This window comes from Labeo rohita, chromosome 6 (genome assembly GCF_022985175.1).
Source record: "Labeo rohita strain BAU-BD-2019 chromosome 6, IGBB_LRoh.1.0, whole genome shotgun sequence".
Lineage (NCBI taxonomy): Eukaryota > Metazoa > Chordata > Actinopteri > Cypriniformes > Cyprinidae > Labeo > Labeo rohita.
The window spans coordinates 28,142,300-28,156,035 of NC_066874.1; the positions used below are offsets into that span (position 1 = coordinate 28,142,300).

General features: G+C 36.5%; 1 protein-coding gene across 2 annotated transcripts in view; it reads left to right on the forward strand.

Moving 5' to 3' along the window:
• The first annotated feature begins 1,840 nt into the window (after positions 1 to 1,840).
• The window catches only part of cntn4 (contactin 4), a 192,820-nt gene continuing 180,924 nt past the window's right edge, over positions 1,841 to 13,736 (forward strand). Inside the window, exon 1 of one of the 2 annotated variants that reach the window (XM_051112477.1) lies at positions 1,841 to 2,170. The gene's annotated coding sequence lies outside the window, so the exon portion shown is untranslated. Of the gene's footprint in view, positions 2,267 to 13,736 lie in introns of both variants that reach the window. The other variant, XM_051112478.1, reaches the window with a different exon arrangement.

Genomic DNA, 13,736 nt, shown 5'->3' on the forward strand with positions numbered 1-13,736 from the left:
GATTATAAAGAAAATATTAACTTGATGCATTTACCCCCATTTAAAAATGTACATTATATTTTGGGGCTTCTAGAGACCCCACATACTGTACAGTAAAAGTTGAATGCAGTACAGTGTGTAGGAGATGCTCTTCTGCTGGTTGTCTAATTGGATTAGTTTTATTGTATTCTTCTAGTGTTTTTGCTGGAGTCAGATTGGTCCAAAACAGAAACAGTGTTAGTCTATTGGATAAAAGTGCTATTTCTGAAAGGTGTATGCTGCTTTGTGGGTTAAAGCTTTAATAATTTCTGTATTCTGGATTTTGAATGGGTCAGTGGAACAGAATAAGAGAATTTGAAGTTGATAAAAAAAAAACTGAGGTTTAGTAAAAATCATTATTTCTACATATCATTTGGGTCTCCAGGAGTCACCTTCTCAAGTTAGCATGTAGTCATAAGTATAATTGGGAGAGTAAAGTCATCCAACAATGTTTTGTAAAACCCAGTTGACAAGGAACATTCTAGAACTTTGGCTAATTCTGTCAAGGTTCTCTCAAGTATATGAATAAACATTCTTCCAGTAACGTTAATAGAATGTTTGTTCGAAGTGGTTTTTAATAATGTTCTAAAATTTTAAATATTTTAAATGTTTGAAAAATTCTAAAATGGAATATTCCTCTTAATGATTGTATAAATAAATAAATATATAAATGTTTAAAACATTTAAAAACTGAATGTTTTGAATATTCAGAGAACATTCCGAAATAACATTTTTTTAGAATTTAATGAGAAAATTAGCAGAACATTCTTAGATCATATTTTTGTAAACTACGAAGCTGCTTAATTAACCTTTAAAAATGCCTTTTACTGAATATTTTTTATTATTATGAATATTCTTTCTTTTTAGGTGACAACAAATATGGTAATATCTAAAGTAAGTGGTTTTGTTAAAGTCAAAAAATTATTTATTAAGATGAATCAACATTCATATATGAGATTAGCAATTGGAATATTTTGTTACTCTACAAGTTGTTAACATCCAAACAAATGGATGGCACAAGTAATACAGAGAATGCCAATTTGCTGTTATTACGTTCCACCTAATTTGAATATTTTACCATGGAAGTATACATATTGCCTTACTGAACATACATAACAGACATTTTCCTCTTAGTTCATAAGATTCCCTTAGTTAAAAAAATAAAAAAATAAAAAAATATATTCATTTCATACTAAGCATCAAATCTATTTACATATATCGCTTAAAACTTTGAGGAGCACTACTTGTGCACAATGCACATTTCTTAGGCCTAAAATGTGTTTAATGTCACTGTTAATAAAAATATATGATCTTTGAGTAATATCAGTCTTTATATGCAAGATATCTAAAGTGTACCTTAAGTATTTTTGCAGTACTTCCACTAGCACAATCAAATATAGGCCTATTTAAATATATATTTAGCTGTACCTCAGCATTGCTGCTCCACAATTAAAGTGCATTAAGCAGAAAAGTAATTGTTCCACTTTAGCATACTTTAGAAAAGTAAATTTAAAAGTACAATTGCAGGGTATTTTTATTACATACTTAAATATGTAAATATGTTTGTAGTATACTTACGAAATAAATGTATTTCAAATACTTTTTAGCATATTTATTTTTCACTAGTGTATTTATAGTTCTTATTTTATTTTACAGTAAAATTACGTTTACAGTATCTGTTATGAAGCAGTCTTTTATTAATTTTTACAGTGCATATTTTTATTCTTTGCAGTATAAGCATCCCGCCCTCTCGAAAGCAAAATGAATAATAAATGGGCACATTTTACTGCAAGTTTACGTTTCTGCCATATCAGCTGTGTCCTCGTATCCCGAATGTCAAAGCCTCAGCCCTTCGTGACACAAAGATGATGTGATTTGTGTGACACTTTGGGAGCCCTCCAGCACAGTATGTGGGAGGTGCCCACCCCGTGCCACACGAGCAGCGCGGACTCATGTTGATCTAATGCAGGAATCAGCGGGGACCGTGTGTGGATAGCGCGATATCTCCAGCTGAACGCTGGCGCTCACATATTCTGCCATTAAGCGGCACTTTTTGGAGATCCGCTCTGTGTTATTCGGATGCTCGCTTCAGTGAGCGTCTCGCAGAGAGCCCGCATCACTCTGAGGAAAGGAAGAGACTCGATGTATCACAGTAAGTGCGTCTTTAGTTATCAGCTGTGCATCGCTCCGTCACGCTGAACTCGGCTTTATATTGCTGCTCTATCTGCACTTCAAACATATGCGGAGAGTGAGTATTCCGGTGCACGTTTCGCCTTGTGTTTTTGGTTAGCGACGTATTTTACTTAGAGAAGGGACACATGCTTACTTTGACGGCTGCTTAGATTTATTAGAAGACGATTCTATGCATGCGATAGATGAATTTATTACTATTTAACATTGTAATTGTGCGTAGTAGTCCTAGTGACAGAAGATGTAGTAGTAATAGCAATAGAATAGTAGACAATATATACAGTAATGAACAAAATGATTACTTGGAAAGACTATTAGAGTAGTAGCAGGCTACTAGTAGCAGCAACAGAGTAGTAGAATTATCATTTAGTTGAACTGACAGTATATATATATATATCTGTAGTGATGTGGTGCAAGTCTTTTCTCTGCATTGTGTTCCAATCTTGTATTAGTGTTATGTTTACTGGGCACATTTGGTATATGGAAAATTATATACCTTACAATATTGTAAATTAAGTAATAAAAAATACATTTTATTACAGCATTCTGTCATTTATTTTAATTATTTTTATTTAATTCTTTTTTTATGTGCTGTGATTACATGCATAAAACCAGTTCTCATGAATAACGTTTTTAAAAAGTTTTGCATTGTTTCAAAATTCATTTTAGTATTGCAGTAACTAGCAAGAATACTTTGAATATGTTTCTGAATTCAGTATGTTGTTTGGCCGTTGTCACTAAAAGTGACCGTCTTTGGGATTATTATTTATCAAATTCTCAGTAAGCACTGCAGGTGTCATGATGGCGACAGACACAGAAGTGTACCTTTAGTTTTTTCCCTAAAAACTGTATCACTCACAGATGGTTTTGCATTGTCATCTCAAGTTCATGACAGAAATGATATGTGTGGTGAGTTGTTTACTCTGTAATGAGTCTGGCCATTTTGTCTAGTTTGACACGTTTGGGCCGGTTTGTGCACCTGTTATGATAACATTATCCAGCTGACAGTGTGATCAGCCAATCACGTGGCAGCACTGCCTCCTATCACGTGACTTTTCACCTGTGTTTTTGTTGTTGAATAAAATATATTAGTATATATATGTTATTTTTTCTGTATATACTAAGACTAGTTATTCATTTCAGAAAGTAAATGCTTGTCACTTTTAATCAAGTGAAAGTGACAATCATCTTGATGTTTGCTGTGAAAGTCATCATCACTGTTGACTTTTCGAAGCTTGCTCGAATTGATCTTACTTACTGAAACAGCTGTGTTGGGTTGTGTACAGAGCGCATTAACGTCAGGACGGGTGTGCATTACCGATGCTTTGAGACATGTTGCGCTGGGGTTAATGATCTGATATGCTCTGGGTTTGATTCGGTTAGAGAGCGTCATGTTGGAGACTAGTGCCTCCGCAGATGTTTATTAATCCGCTCTCACTGTCCCTCCATCACTTAATCCGGCCGGATTTACTGATTATTGCTGTCCACAAACTCCATAAACCACTCGGAATTTATTTATTTATTTCCCTTGAAGGATTTGCTTTCTGCATCACATGTTAAAAGTCATAGATTTCTTATATTTTGCTCCTCGTTATTGATATAGCCGCTGCATGGCTCACAATATTCAGGATTCTGTAGGCAAAGACGAGCGATCTAAATAAAACTGAAGTTGTAGACTTCATTTGTATATGTGGTCGGATAGACTTATCTAGCATCTGTCGCTCAGCATCACAGACTGCAGCTCCCTGCGTTGAGTACAATCTCATCTCGTCTGGTGGCCGAGCAGATGAGGTTTTATATGGATCATATTCAATGTTAATCACTGGTCAGGCTATAACAATGCAGGACATGTTGTGTGATTATCCTTCGCTCACAGTGCAGGCTTTTCTTTCAAGCAACCTGGTTTGTGTTCATGTCACAATACATTAGAGATAAATTCAGTGTGATTGTATGCATGCATGCAAATGAGATTTGTGCAAATCAGGCTAACATCTAATGTCAAAACACTGCTGATGGGAGAATATGTTGCGTAATTATTGTTTTGGATAATAATGTTTTGGCATTAGGCGGAGAACTGAAACCATTTTGGATGGCCTTTGATATATACACTGACACAGTTACCAGCGTTATCAAGACAAAAGTATGAGCGCGGGAGCGAGTGTGTTCTTATGGCGGCCTGTCAGAAGTGATGTAGTGCAAGTGACATTAAAAAGATTCTGGGGTGGTTGCATTTCATAAAAATTTCAATGGATAGTGTCTGCTGGTGGAAGCTCTGAGAAAATCTGTCAGCAAGGCCGATTCTATATAGCATATACTTTCCTCCTTATTTCTAAGTAAAGTTAGTGATATGAGTGGTATGTGTGTGTGGGTCAAGGCTGAAGAGTTTTACAGGTCGTTTTCATTTTACACTTCATTTTCACTTGAGACGTGCAAAGGCGACTGATAAGTAAAATATGGTGACATTAATTGTAACTTTCTTGTGTAGAAGTGTTAGCAGGGATTGTGATCACTCTGCTGAAACTTGTGAAACCATTTAAATACTACTAATTATAAAATTAATAGTCAGCTTTTACAGGAAGCATGCAGATCTGAAATGGGTACCATTATAAACACAAGCTGACAAAATGTCAATTCTTTTATTTAAAGGGGTAGTTCACCCAAAAATGAAAAATGTGTCATTAATTACTCACCCTCATGTCATTGTAAACCCGTAAGACCTTCATCTTCAGAACACAAATTAATATGTTTTGGATGAAATTCGAGAGCTTTCTGACCCTGTATAGCCAGCAACACAAGTACCACGTTCAAGTCCTAGAATAGGAGTTGAACAAAGTCATTATTTTTGTGTTTTTTTGCGCACAAAAAGTACTCATGTAGTTTCATAAATTAAGGTTCAACCACTGATGTCACATTGACTGTTTTAACAATGCCCTTACTATCTTTCTAGGCCTTGAAAGTATCAGTTACGTTGTTGTCCAAGCAGGGTCAAAAAGCTCGTAAAGAAATTATGTTTTTTGAGGAAAACATTTCAGCGTTTTTCTTCATATAATGGACTGATATGGTGCCCTGATTTTGCACTTCCAAAATGCAGTTTAAATGCGGCTTTAAACAATCCCAAATGCGGTTGTAAACGTTCCCAGCTGAGAAAGAAGGGTCTTATCTAGTGAAACAATTGCTTACTTTCATTAAAAAAAAATGTAATCTCAAACGCTCATCTTGCCTTTCTCTCCCTGAACTCTGTGTATTCTGCCTCAAGACAGTTAGGGTATGTTGAAAAACTCCAACCGTGTTTTCTTCCTCAACTTCAAAAATCATTTCAAAATCATCCTACATCGCTGCAGAAGTACCGACCCAGTCTTTGCAAAGTGAACATGCAAAGATCAAACACCCTTAACAAAAAAGTGAAACAGCAATATAGGATGATTTTAAAGTTGAGGGAAACATGAGATGGGAGTTTTTCGACATACCCTAACTGTCAAGTTCCGAAAAAAAAAACAGTCCAGGCAGAGTAAGACAAGACAAGTGTTTGACATTAAAAAGTACGCTAGATCATTATGCTAGATAAGACCCTTCTTTCTAGGCTGGGATCGTTTACAGCCACATTTGGGATCGTGTGAAAGCCGCATTTAAACTGCATTTTGGAAGTTCAAAATCGGGGCACCATAGCAGTCCATTATATGGAGAAAAATGCTGAAATGTTTTCCTCAAAACACATAATTTCTTTACGACTGAAGAAAGAAAGACACGAACAACTTGGATGACAAGGGGGTCAGTACATTACATGTGAATCTTTGTTTTCAAGTGGATTTCTCCTTTAAGAAAATAATATTTCAGTTTTTCTATTTAAACATTTCACATTTGATTCAGTGTGTTACTTGCTTTTTCTTTGTATGTTACTGAAATTTACTAGCAAATTCTGACCTTCTTTTCAGTCCATTTATGTGTGTACTGTCCCTTTAAGTGTTTTGATTGATCTAGTATTTTGAATACTTGTTGTCTTTGCTAGGAGATTTACACCATGTTGCTTTCTTCAGGGAAATGTAGACCCCTCGGGACTTTCATGTTGTTACTGTATCCTCCTAAGCGACTCCAACTTACTTTACATAGAGCAAATGCAGTGGGCGGCCCAAGTTATAAAGCAACAAAGCCGTCATTTACATGTGGGCTCGACACAGCTGGCCACTCTCACGCCGGGCAAAATTGCATTTTGGACAGTGTCCTAAGAAGTCCGTTAGCGTCTAATCTAAGGGTTCTCGTCTCCCAGCAGACCGTGCGGTAAACCAGGGTGAAGCCCGGCAAATAAAGACAAATGCTCTCTGTCACCCGCCTTGCGCCTCCAGTAAGAGACTCTCCTTTTGCTGCTGCACTCTGTAGGTTTTTAAAAGCAAACAGCGGCGTGCGATTTTTCAAAACATTATTATGCACAGAGAGGCTGTGGACCCATGATACTTCTTTCGCCCGTGTGCATGCTGAGACTTGTAAGCCTCTTGTGTCATATTAAGATGATTTTTTTTCCCCCTCCCCATCTAGCCGTTGTGAAATCTTAAAGTCGGTTTCTTTTTTCTCCCTCGCTCTCTTCCACCCCCTTCTTTCTTTTTATCGAGAGACAGCCAGTGTCTTAGCGCAAGCATATGCTGAGTGCCTTTGACACGTCTCTGCTACGGAATTATTTGCATATTTGCCAAGCATTGAAATTGATCCAGCTGACATCACAGATCAAAGCCGGGTATACTGACAGCAGTGTACTAATGGATCTAAGATGGCTGTCAATTAGGAAAAACAATCCCTCTGGTGCTAGAAATTATTATATCTCAGATACCTCTCGAGAGTGTGTGAAAAGGGTGTATTGAATGCACTTGCGCACAAAGCCCTGGGTCCGATGGTTTATTAATAGCGTTCACAGTGTTTAGCACTGATGGCTAAAAGGCTAAACTGAAGACATAAACGCTGGCAAAAAGCAAAATCTCGCTTTCGTTTTAACACATTGTTCCAAATTGGCTTGAAGTTCAGGAAAGCTGACAGCGGTGTATAATAGCACAGAGGACTCTTTCACACAATTGCACTTTTTTTTCAAAAGCGGAAACACTTTTTTAAGGGTTCAGGACCATAACTGAGTAAGGTAAAGCTGTATTGTTACTGGGATCAGATGAAGTTAAAGGAAACCCTCAAAAAGTGTGTTTTGTGAGAAATTGCCTTGAAGAAACTGAGTGATTTTTGAAGACAGGTGAAAATGTGAGGTTAAGAATAGTGGAGGGGCATCAGTGTAGTACACTTTTTTCCCCCACTTCCAAGCTTCTACAGGAATTGTTGTGAAATCAAAACTTTGGGGTCGGTTTGTTATGCTTTTTGTATGGGACTAAAGCTATTGTTTGGGCAAATATGCAAAATATTGAGCGAGGGTACGTTCGGTATTCAGCGTGTTTAAAAAAGTTCCTATTAAATCAGTCCTCTTCTTTTATTCTGCTGTTATCACTAGCACTTAATGTCTCCGAGCTGTATTTTTAAGCTCCTCAGCTTCATGTAATGATCCTCATACATGATTGCAAGTAGACTGGCTACAAACAGCGCTATCGTTCATTTTAATAACACTGCCATTGTGCCTTTTTATTATGCATTAATGTCCAGTTATGTGAATGGACTTGTGAGACGCTTTTATTTTCAGATTTCAGGGTTACAGACACATTAAAATTATGACTTTTTTTCTTTTTGGATTAACAGCCTTAAAAAATCAAATCAGTCGTATAAAAGCATTTTTGGTTGGAATTGTAACAATGGCAGTACCATGGAAAAGCAATGGTAGTATTATGATACGTGTAATGCATGCTATGATACTGAATGATTACCAATGGTATGTATTTATTTTATAATGTTGATGTGTAATGTTATATATGAAGAGTTCAGATGCAAAACCAGCTAAAAGCCATCTCAAAAATGAGATAATAATACTGAGTGAATGCTCATGACACATATTATATGTCCATCAAATACTTTTACTTCAAACTCGCTAAATTCCAGCCTCAGCCCAGTCAGAAGTATCAGTACTAACGTAGAAATCTATACACCTAGCCAGAAAGAAATGCTCATTTTAAATAAATACGTCAGATGGATTTAGAGGCTTTTGCATCTGAACTCTTCGTATGTTATATGAAACATGGCAACACCATATTACTTATTTGTTAGTGCACTGGTTAGTGCGTTATTTATCTAAGCACATAAAAAGAAGGTGAAAATTAGTTTGTGGGTGGTTTAATAACCAACACATCTGTCTCTAATAATCTGTGCCTCTGAATTAGTTCAGATTCACTGAACTGTATCCCATATCTGCTATTTCTAACTGTGTTACAGACCTATTGTCTGTTGTTTCTTATGCAATCATGGTGCAACATATTCCTTTGGGAATATGGGTAATTGTGGGTTTCATTAGCGGAGCATAACATGATAAGGCATTTATGGAACTGCTGGTGCTGTGATTCCGGTTTTATTATTTACCCTTAATGTGCGCCGTGATAGTTCTTCCCTCTTGTAAACTTAAGATGTCAGATAGAGATGTCGTATATGATGTGCTTTAATGATGGCCATGTCGGGCAAATTGTTTAATCAGCAAAGTGCTGCCAAACCACATGGGTGTGTTTTGAAGTGCTTATGAGAAATCTAAGACAATCTTCTGGGGAGTTCAGATGGTGCTAAAAACATTCTACTACTTTATGCTTTGGAAAACAAACAAGAGGTTTCTGTCCATGAGGAATAAAGCCTACGGCTTGAGATTAAAGTTTGGTTAGATGATAAAATGGTTAACTCGAGTGTGTGTGCCTCTGAGAGAAATTATGATGTAATCTGTCTTAAAAGAAAGAAAGCTGGTCACAAATAAGCAGTTATGCTGGTGTATGGTTTTTACATAAAAAAATATTGAAGTTATAACACAGATTTTCATAACATTAAAGCAGCCATATTGGGTATTTTTGATTATGCATTTTCCTCCCCTGAGGTCCACTTCTAATGCTAGTAAATATGTTTCCAATGCTCAAAAACACTATAATTGTCTTAAATTTTATTTTTTCATTACAATATTCCACCCTTTCTCTGACCATTACATAACCCAGGCTCATGAAAATACATGCTTCTGTGTACATTTCTGCAACATCGTAATTACATACCTTACTGCACGTTTCCCAGCAGTTTCAAAGTAAAATGTCTAGAAAGTGGTGCTAAAACACATTCAGTGCATGACCGTAGCACATTTTAATTATGTTGTTACAGGCACATATTGCTGCATTTTTATGACGCTGATTTAGGTACATATTGCGGCTGTTCAGAATTCAAATATCCAGGAAGTGTCACTAAAGGTTTATGCTTTATCGTGTTGGAAATATCCCCTACACCAAACCCAACCCTAAACCTACTAAATGCATTTGTTGATGCAGCCGTGCTATTTTAACTTTCTTATGCAGATTTGAGCTGTTTTGTCAAACGGTAGTTTCATGGGGTTTGTACCGGAACTCTTCATCACTCAAGTGCAACGCCATATTGCGTGAGCTAACAAGCAAACCTACTGAATTAGAAAACCCATGCATATGAATCTATATATGTAATGACAACATTCAAAAGTGTCAGTTTTTTCAAATCGCACAGGATGTTAAAATTGTTTTGAAGTTATAACATAATGTTCTGCAAGTAATTGTGTCAAAATGAGGCTTTGTTGATCAAAACTCTGTACCTGTAAATTATACTTTGTGTGAAACAAAGTATGAAACAAACAAAGCCACTGATAATATATATGATGTTTAATACAGTTACAGTGTGTGCAGTAGTTTTTTCAACCAGTGAGATTTCAGTGTGGGTGGGGCTATTGGCAAATTGCAGCAGAAATAGAATAGTCATGGGACAACAACTCAAATACAAAAAGACATATATTAATTTTTTTAGTATGTTTTATCTGTTGCTGAAAATAAACAGGCTGTTTATTTTGCTGTTGCATATGAAATGTGCAGTGGATACAAGTTTGCTTTCAGATCCAGTATTTTTTAGATTTAATTTTAACATATTAGTGCTAGAGAAAGATATGTAGAGCAGCAGGCAGTCATATGTGACCCTGGACCACAAAACGAGTCTTATTGTATTTGTAGCAATAGCCAAAATACATTGTATGGGTCAAAATGGTCAATTTTTCTTTTATGTCAAAAATCGTTAGGATATAAAGTAAAGATCATGTTCCATGAAGATATTTTGTAAATTTCCCACCATAAATATATCAAAATGTAATTTTTGATTTGTAATACGCATTGCTAAGAACTTAATTTGAACAACTTTAAAGGTGATTTTCTCAATATCTAGATTGTGTTTTGCTGTTTGCTTTTTAATGTCTCATAGATTTATTTTTACTAGCCAATATTGGCTAGAAAATGAATGAAGTAAATCATAACATTTAATATGGTTACAGCACAGTACAAAAAGACTTTCTAAAGGGTAGTTTAGAACGAGGGTAGTTTTGAGATATTCAAATAGTTGTGTCTCGGCCAAATATTGAATTATTTATTCAGCTTTCAGATGATGTATAAATCTCAGTTTCAAAAATTTGACCCTCATGACTGGTTTTGTGGTCCTGGGTCACATATGTTAATATTTTGGATGTCTGACATTGGAAATCCAAACCATTTTTTCTGCTTAGGGTCTTTAGAAAGTCTTTTTGTACTGTGTTGTAACCATATTAAATGTTATGATTTATTTCATTCATTTTCTAGCCAATATTGGCCAGTAAAAATAAATGAGACATTAAATGAAAAAAAGAAGAAAAAAATACTAATATTGGTCAGTAGCTGCTATGGTCTAGATATATTGTGTATCCTTAGCTTGATGATTTGATTGTGAGCACTTGCACAGTACATTTCACATTTTCACCTTGAAGAAAGGCAGAAATATGCGTTTCGGAGGGTAGCACTACTATAAATTACATAGAACTCGCTGTCTTCTGTGGTTACACGATCCCCATGCCATTGCGTGTCCTTACACGACTTCTCAGGTATGAGAGATTACTCCAATTTTCTGAGCGCTTCTGACAAATTGTTGCGCTGAAGCAAAATCCAGTCTCTTATGTCTTACCAGTGATAGAAATGTGGAGCCTTTTACTCTAAATACATAATTTTTAGCTCTCAAAAATGTGTCCTGAAGGCCTGAGGCAATTCATGATATAATCATCTCCTAGTGGTTCAGGTTTGGGAAGTAGCAAAGCCATTCTGTCCCAATAAAAAAAACGCTGAATTATATTACCATGTTGGATTGACTGTCATCTCATCTTATCTGGTCAGATAAGTCGCCTTGATGTGAATTATGGCTGGACCGTGATAATGAATCAGCGGCTGATCTTGATTTGACAGGCTGACGGAAGGCTACTGAACGTTTCTTTGTCAAATATGGGATCCAGGGCTGGAGTTTTCTAAAACCCACAATTTAGACAAGCTGTGCAGAAATGACATTTAAAAAATGCATTGTCTCTGAGGGGAAAAATGATGGAGTGATACTTGCAAAATGTAGGCCGCTATCCTGAAGAAAGCAAGTGTGCATATCAAGACCAAGTAGCCTTTATATAACAAGTGCCCTTTTCAAAATGAGCACAAATATGAGCACTTCCTGTCTAAATGTTACAGCAGGCTACAGCATGTGTTACTGTTGCAGACAGTCTTTTAGTTACATCCAGTGTATACAGCGGGTCAATACGCACAGTACATACACTTCTGTGTATATCTACCTATCTATCTATCTGTGTATCTATCTATATACTGTTTCTGATTATCTTATAGGCATCACTGGTCATTTTTTGCAGCTAGGTTTCAACACAACTAATGTTACATTTTGTTTTAGTGCTGGGGAATATACAGGTTCAAACAGTAAACCAGTTTGAATAATGCAAACGGTATGATTTTAAAAAAAAATGGCATAATAGTACAAGTGCTAAGCAACGTACACAGCATCATCAGTTGAGAGGAGATCCCTGTTAACTGCTTACAATTCTGACTAATGGATGTAGAACTTTTAGAACTATTAAAAACACACAATTATTTATTTAACTTGTCAAATAAACCAACTGTAACAGCCATTAACTGAAGCCAGAGATGCTGAAGACGAACGCAAAAAGTAGACAATACTGTAGCGGGCAAATCACACTCACAATTCACTAAGGCTGGGTGATTTTTCTGATTTTAACGATTAATTCTAAGTTAATGTTTTGCCACAGTTTTACTTTTTTAGTAATCGAGGAATCACGATTTTGAATAGAAATGTTACCACACGTTAGAATTAGACAGTTTGACAATATGCCAATAATAACAGTAAAGAGAAAAGAACAATGCAAGCGCATTTCGCCGCACATGATTAACCGCTTGTGTGATGCGCTCATATCGCTAGGCGCCATTCACACAGAATGCGTCATATCGCCAATTGTTTGCCATATCGCACAGCCCTAACACCATTTTTCACAAGTTGATATGATTCTTTAGGGTCTTAATGAGAAGTCTATAACATACTTTGGTTAAAATTTCTCAGTGGTAGTGTAAAACACCCATTTTGCCATGTCAAATCAGCCTTTTATCAGCCCTTCAGTGACTCAGATGTCGGTAGTAAATGACGACTGCTATGTTCATTACTACATCCAACAACAGAACACCTCAATTGCTCAATCTGAGACATTCTTGTCTTCCCCTGCACCGGTGTTGACACAATAATTTACTAACCCCCTTGTCATCCAAGATGTTCATGCTTTCTTTCTCCAGTCGATAAGAAATTATGTTTCTTGAGGAAAACATTTCAGGAATGTTCTCCATATAGTGGACTTCTATGGTGCCCCCGAGTTTGAACTTCCAAAATGCAGCTTCAAATGGCTCTAAATGATCCCAGCTGAAGAAAAAGGGTCTTATCTAGCGATTGCTACAAAACAAATTGGCAATTTATATACTTTTTAACCTCAAATGCTCGTTTTGTCTTGTCTCTGTGATGCGCACGCGTAGTCTGTGTAATCCGGGTCAATACAGTTAGGGTATGTTGAAAAACTCCCGTCTCGTTTTCTTCTTCAACGTCGCTCAACACTCAGTGACATTGCTGTTTTACCTTTTTTTTTAAAGGACATTTGATCTTCTTTGCATGTTCACTTTGTAAACACTGGGTCGGTACTTCTGCAGTGATGTAGGATGATTTTGAAGTTTGGGAAGAAAACGAGATGGGAGTTTTTCGGCATTCCCTAACTGTATTGACCATATTGAACTGGAAAAAACTGAGTTCATGCAGACTTACAAACAAGATAAGCGTTTGAGGTTAAAAAGTATATAAATTGTCAATTTGTTTTGAAAATGACAGATTGTTTTGCTAGATAAGGCCCTTCTTCCTCAGCTGGAAGGCCCACTGCTCTGCACATTTTGTATGTCTCCCTCATTTACCACACCTGATTCAGATCGTCAGCTCGTTAGGAGAAAGATCCATGAACTGAACTGAGTGTGTCAGATTCAGAAACATACAAAATGTGCAGAGCAATGGGCCCCGAG